This window comes from Enhydra lutris, unplaced genomic scaffold (assembly GCF_002288905.1).
Source record: "Enhydra lutris kenyoni isolate GAN:26980312 unplaced genomic scaffold, ASM228890v2 scaffoldscaffold81, whole genome shotgun sequence".
Classification (NCBI taxonomy): Eukaryota; Metazoa; Chordata; class Mammalia; order Carnivora; family Mustelidae; genus Enhydra; species Enhydra lutris.
Genome location: NW_019154165.1, coordinates 4,958,541 through 4,964,515, shown reverse-complemented (window position 1 = coordinate 4,964,515; position 5,975 = coordinate 4,958,541). Strand labels below are relative to the sequence as shown.

The window sequence follows — 5,975 nt, the reverse complement described above, 5'->3', positions numbered from 1 at the left end:
TCTAGTGTTGCTGATTTTAGCCATTCTGACAGATGTGAGGTGTAAGGTGATATCTCATTTAAAGTTTGGATTTGTATTTCCCTGATGGTGAGTGGTGTTGAACATTATTTCATGTGTCTGTTAGCAATCTGTATGTCTTCTTTGGAAAAATGTCTATTCATGTCTTCTGGCCATCTTAAAATTGGATTATTTGGGGGTTTTTTGGAATTTAGTTTTATAAGTTCTTTTTTTTTTTTTTTTTTGTATCTTTTGGACACTAACACTTTGTCAGATGTCATTTCAAATATCTTCTCCTATTCCATAGGTTGCTTTTTACTTTTGTTGATTCCTTCCTTCCCTGTGCAGAAGCTTTTGATTTTGATGAAGTCCCAATAGTTTATTTTTGTTTTTGTTTCCCTTGCCTCAGGAGACATCTAGAAAGAAGTTGCTACAGCTGATATCGAAGGGCTTACTTCCTGAGTTCTGCTCTAGGTCTGTTATGGTTTCAGGTCTCAGATTTATGTCTTTAACCCATCTTGAATTTATCTTTTTGTGTATGGTACAAGAAAGTGTTCCAGTTTAATTCTTTTGAATGTAGATTACTGGTTTTCCCAACACGATTTGATGAAGATACTATCTTTTTCCCATTGAATGTTCTGTCCTGCTTTGTTGAAAATTAATTGACCATATAATTGTGGGATTATTTCTGAGTTTTCTACAACATTCCATTGATCTATGTGTGTATTTTAGTGCCAGTACCATACCATTTTTATTATTACAGCTTTGTGATTTAACTTAAAGTCTGGAATTGTGGTTCCATAAAAATGTTAGGAATACCTATTGGTATTTCAATAGGAATTGCATTAAATCTGTGGATTGATTTGTGTAGTATAGATATTTTAACAATATTTGTTCTTCCAATCCATGAGCTTGGAAAGTATTTTATTTCTTTGTGTCATCTTCAATTTCTTTCATCAATGTTTTATAGTTGTCAGACCTCTTTAGTTAGCTTTATTTCCAGGTATCTTATTATTTTGGGTGTGATATGAGCTTATTCTCTTAATTTCTCATTCTGCTGTATCATTATTAATGTATAGATATGCAACATACTTCTGCACATTGAATTTCTATCTTTTGACCTTACTGACTTCTTTTACCAGTTCTAGCAGTCTTTTGGTGGAGCTTTCATATTTTCTGTACATAGTATCCTGTCATCCACAAATAGTGAGTGTTTTACTTCTTCCTTACTGATTTGGATGCATTTTACTTCCTTTTGTTGTCCAATTGCAGTGGTCTAAGACTTTCAGTATTATGTTGAATACAAGTGATGAGATTGGACATCCTTGTCTTGTTCCTGACCTTAGGGAGGCAGCTTTCAGTTTTTCCACTTTGAGTATGATGTTCACTGTAGGTTTTTCAGATAATGGCCTTTCATTAGGTTGAGCTATTCTCCCTCTAAACCTACTTTGTTGAGGGCTTTTATCATGAATGGATGTTGTACTTTGTCAAATGATTTTTCTGCATCTGTTGAAAGGACTGTGGTTTTTATCCTTTTTTTATTGTTGTGATGTATCACATTGATTGATTTGCAAATATTGACCCACCCTTACTACCCAGAAATAAATCTCACTTGATTGTGGTGAATTATTTTTATAATGTATTTTTGGATGTAGTTTGATAGTAAGGGTTGTTGCATCTAAGCTAATCATAAATATTGGCTGTAGTTCTCTTTTTTTACTGGTGTACTATCCAGCTTTGGTATCAGGATAATGATCGTGTGATAGAATGGATTTGGAAGTTTTCCTTCCTTTTCTATTTTTTGGAATAGTTTGCAAAGAATAGGTATTAACTCTTTTTTAAATGTTTGGTAGAGTTTTCCTGTGAAGCCATCCATTTCTGGACATGTTTGTTGGGAATTTTTTTGACTACTGATTCAGTTTCTTTGCTGGTTATCAGTTTGTTAAAATTTTCTATTTATTCCAGTTTCAGTTTTGGTAGTTTATATGTTTCTAGGAATTGATCCATTTCTTCTAGGTTGTCCAATTTGTTAGCATATAGGCTTTCATAAAATTCTCTTACAACTGTTTGTATTTCTGTATTGTTAGTTGTTCTTTCTCCTCTTTTTTTGGTGATTTTGTTTGAGTCATTTTGTTGTTTTTCTTATATGTCTGGCTAGAGTTTTATCAATTTTGTTGATTTTTCAAAGAACCAGCCCCTGGTTTCATTGATACATTCTTTTTTTTTTAAGTTTTTATTCATTTATTTCTGCTCTAATGTTCATTATTTCTTTCCTTCTTCTAGTTTTAGGTTTTGTTTGTTGTTCTTTTTCTAGCTCCTTTAGGTGTAAGGTCAGGTTGTTTATTTGAGATTTTACTTCCTTCCCACGGTAGGCCTGTATTGTTATAAACTTCCCTCCTAGAACCACTTTTTCTGCATCCCACAGGTTTTGGACCATTGTGCTTTCATTTCCATTTGTTTCCATGTAATTTTAAATTTATTGTTTTATTTTCTGTTTGACCCATTCAACATTTAGTAGCATGTTCTTTAACCTCCATGTATTTGTGGTCTTTCCAGATTTCATTTTTTTGTGGTTGACTTCTAGTTTCATACCATTGTGGGCAGAAAAGATGCATGGTATGACTTCAGTCCTCTGGAATTAATTGAGACATGTTTTATTAGATAATATGTGATCTATTCTGTGGAACGTTCCATGTGCACTTGAAAAGAATGTGTATTTTGCTCTTTTAGGATGAAATGTTAATATAGCTATTAAATCCATCAGTTCCTTGTGTCATTCAAGACCATTGCTTTCTTATTTCTTTTCTGTTTTATGACCTGCCTATCAGTGTAAGTGAAATATTAACATCCCTTAGTATTATTGTATTAATATCAATTAGTTCCTTTATGTTTGCTATTAGCTATTTTATGTATTTGGGTTCTCTTATGGTGAGTGCAAAAATATTTATAATTCTTATATTTCTTGTTGGATTGTCCTCTTTATAACTATATAGTATTTTTCTTTGTCTTCCATTACAGCCTTTGTTTTAAATTCTATTTTTTTCTGATACAACTATTGCTACTTGGTTTTCTTTTGACATCTATTTTCTCCATTTCTCTAGATAGGTATTCCTCTATCCCCTCACTTTCAATTTGCAGGTGTCTTTAGGTCTAAAATAAATCTCTTATAGGTACCATAGAGATACATCTTGTTTTTTCACCCATTCTATCACCATATGTCTTTTGATTGGAGCTTTTAGTTCATTTGCATTTAAAATAATTATTGGTAGATGTGTATTTATTGTCACTTTATATTAGTTTTGTGGTTCCCTTCTTGTCTTGTCTGATCCCTTCTTGTCTTTATTTCCTGATTTTTTTTTAGTGATATATTTGGATTTCTTTTTCTTTAATTTTTCATACTTACTGTGGTTTTGATTTCTGGGTACCATTAGATTTATATGTAAAATTTTCTGCACATAACAGTCTACATTAAGCTCATGGTTGTTAAAGTTTGAACACATTCTATACTCCTCTCCTCCCCATGTTTTCAGTATATGGTGTCATATTTTTTTTTTATGAACATTTGGAATTTTAAGCAAAAAAAAGTCACAGCCACTAACATTGTTACAGTTTGAGGCCATCTTCATTCTCCACAATGATACCAGCATGCTAACAAGGGGTTCCCATTGTTTAGTCTTAGTTAAACTACCATGTTTAAAAGAATGATAAAGTCTTGGCACACTATCACTTAACTTTTAATGTTTCATCACAGATGATGAAAGATACTGAAGTACAGAAAAGGAATAATTGTAATGTTGTGGTCAAAATTATAAATATGGAATTATAAATTTAAAACATTTTCTGTTTAAAATGTATATCTAATAGTCAATGCAGTTCTGCAGGGTCTCTGCATCTAGTAGGGCATTGCTTGCCTTTATTCATTTTTCCAGGTCCTCCATGCCTGTCTCTTCTTCCTCCCATCTGTTCAAAGGTCCAAAGACATCTTATGTTCCTCCTCCAAAGCGATCTCAGTCCATGCCTTTGCCACTACGGAAGCCACCTCTGTCTCCACAATGGCCACTTCTGAACTTTCCATGGGGACCACCATAGTCCATGAGGCCAACTCTTCCTACCATCATGCCACCAGGACTGCCTCTGCCATGGTCACCACACAGGTTGTGGAGAGGGTGATGGAAGAAAGCCTTCAGGTTTTGGGGGCTTATACTTGTTTTATCCTGTTCTCCAGGTGAAGTTCTGGTTTCCACACCCTGGTTTGGGACACTTGCCAGTCCCAGCTCAGTGTTGGATATTTCCTCCCCCAGATGGGTTCCCTTGGGAACCCTGGGGCCCTCTTAGGGACAAACCATCTCTGGCTTCTCTACAGCCTCCCATGTGACCCATGTGGCCCCCTGGACCTTCAGAATATGGCAGCAGCATCCTTTTGCTCTCAGAGGAAGCATACAAAACTGCATGCTGTTCATTGGAGGTTTTCTGTGAGCAAGAGAAACCTTAAATTAACTCCCTTGAAAATATTTCCTATCAAACCAGTCCATAGCAGCCTTGGAAGTTGGTGGGTCTTCATAAGGCACTGTAGCATTGTGTTTGGGATTTCCTGTTTCCTTGTCCAAGTAGATGTGAATTATGGGTTGTCTGGTTCCCTTGAAGAAGTATGCCAGATCATCTAGAGTCACAGTGTCATTTAAGACTTGCACATAAATTGCACTGTTGTGAAAGTCTTCATCTGGATCTATAGTTGGGCTTATAGATCAAGATCTGGTCCTTCCTCCATGGGTTCACTAGGCTTATTGAAATCACCTTGCTTTCCAGAGCTTCTCATTCCACCATGTCCTCCTACCTTCCCACCTCTGCTCAGGCTCCATAATCAAATCCTCCTCTCTTCCTGTCCTGATTATCAGGGCCACTCATGCTCTAGTTCTCTCCTTGTCTGAAGAATCCTCCAGACTCCTGTCCATAAACACCCATGCTACTGGGGTGGTCTTGCTGGAATAAACTCTGTTGGTGTTCTGTTGGCTATATTGATTTGGAACCTGGTTGTATGATCCAGTTTGTCAGAAGTTTAACTAGTGTGTGACTACTGCCCATAGCTGCTTTGTTGACCATAGCTACTCTGCTGTCTGGAGCTGCTTGGTTGCCCATAGGTGTTCTGCTGAGAGTAACTCCTCCGATCCTAACTAGTCTACAGTCTGGAGGAATAGATGGTAGGAGGATAAGATGGTGGTGCTGTTACTGGCTGCATGAGGTAGGTCCTAAGTACCTGGGGATAACTGTAGTTACTCTGTCCATATCCTAGGCTGGGCTGGTTATAATTCCTTGTGCTAGATTAAGGTTCACTAGTTTCATCTTATGGTCTTGCAGGTGTGGAAGTTGCTGGCTGCTGCCCATATACTTGGTAAGCAGGCTGAGAGCCATATACAGACTGAGAAGCATAGGAGGCCTGGGTGGTAGTAACATTAGTGTGGTGGTATCATAGGCATCAGTGCCATACCCCTAGATAGGCTGACCATATACCTCAGGAGCAGCTGGAGAAGTTTAACCAGGGGGAGCCTGTCCATAAGAAGTTGTGTAGGCAGTCTGGCAGAGGTTGTACACCTGGATGTAGCAGACATCAGTGGACTGTCCACAGGTGCCATAAACTTTGCTGCCCATTTGTGAGAGTGGTCTGTGCAAATCCTTGAGGGGACCGGGCAGTGTAATCACTATAGCCCTGCTGGGCTGCAGCTTTGCTGTAGGTACTGTAGTCCATGAATGACATTTTCTCTCCTTCCTTCTTGTTCTCTTGATGTCCTTCTCCCTCTTGCTTTTCCTATGGTGTCATATTTTATGTCTCTTTTTTTGCCTTATTTTTATTATGTTCAATTAGCCAACATGTAGTATATCATTAGTTTTTGAGGTAGTGTTCAACGATTCATTAGTTGTGTATAATACCCAGGGCTCATCACAACACATGTCCTCCTTAATACCCATCACCCAGTTACACC

The 5,975-nt window shown here is 37.2% G+C and overlaps 1 pseudogene; it reads right to left on the bottom strand.

The window, feature by feature from the left end:
* Window positions 1–3,861: 3,861 nt before the first annotated feature.
* LOC111161004 lies at window positions 3,862–5,749 on the bottom strand (annotated as a pseudogene).
* Between the last annotated feature and the right edge of the window lie 226 nt (window positions 5,750–5,975).